Source organism: Trachymyrmex cornetzi, unplaced genomic scaffold (assembly GCF_001594075.2).
Source record: "Trachymyrmex cornetzi isolate Tcor2-1 unplaced genomic scaffold, Tcor1.1 scaffold676, whole genome shotgun sequence".
NCBI classification, from domain to species: Eukaryota; Metazoa; Arthropoda; class Insecta; order Hymenoptera; family Formicidae; genus Trachymyrmex; species Trachymyrmex cornetzi.
Genome location: NW_017299999.1, coordinates 60,021 through 60,764, shown reverse-complemented (window position 1 = coordinate 60,764; position 744 = coordinate 60,021).

Sequence of the window (744 nt, the reverse complement as noted above, 5' to 3'; positions counted from 1 at the left end):
CATTAAGTACTTCTCGAGTTATAAGGCTCGAATGTTACAGTACCGCCGCCGACATTAGCATTACTCAAGGTATCCGACCGATGGCTAAAACCTCTTGAATGTTATTTAGGATCATATCCTAGATAATATTCGTTAAGATCAAGGTCATTGGAGATTGTTTCTCTTATTTTCATTTTTGCACTGAAAATTCATTTTCATGTAAAAATGAAAATAAGAGAAACAATCTCCAATGACCTTAATCTTAACGAATGTTATCTAGGATATGATCCTGAACAACATTCAAGAGGTTTTAGCCATCGGTCAGATACCTTTCGTAATGCTAATGTCAGCGGCGGTACTGTAACATTCGAGCCTTATAACTCGAGAAGTACTTAATGAAAAAATATTTTATTATAGTGTTTTGGAAAGCTCTCCAGATAAGCTACAAGAATATGCAACGAAAAATGGGGCTTCCTATTTAAAAAAATGACCTTGACCTTCAAATGACCTTGAAAATCGAGATCAAGGTCAAGGTTGTTGGTACCATTGTGTGGCCTCCTCTGTCCCCTTCAACTTTTGTAGAGGCCATTTTTTTATATCATTCATTTTGACAGGTACCTGCGTGGTCGGATTAAAATGAAACACACTGTATATATATATATATGGGGCATTCTTTCTCAACCGGACACCCCCCTCTGCCCAGAATTCATATGAACCCAAAAAATTTTTTCAGGGCTGAAAATTTAGTTAAACATGTCTACTTTT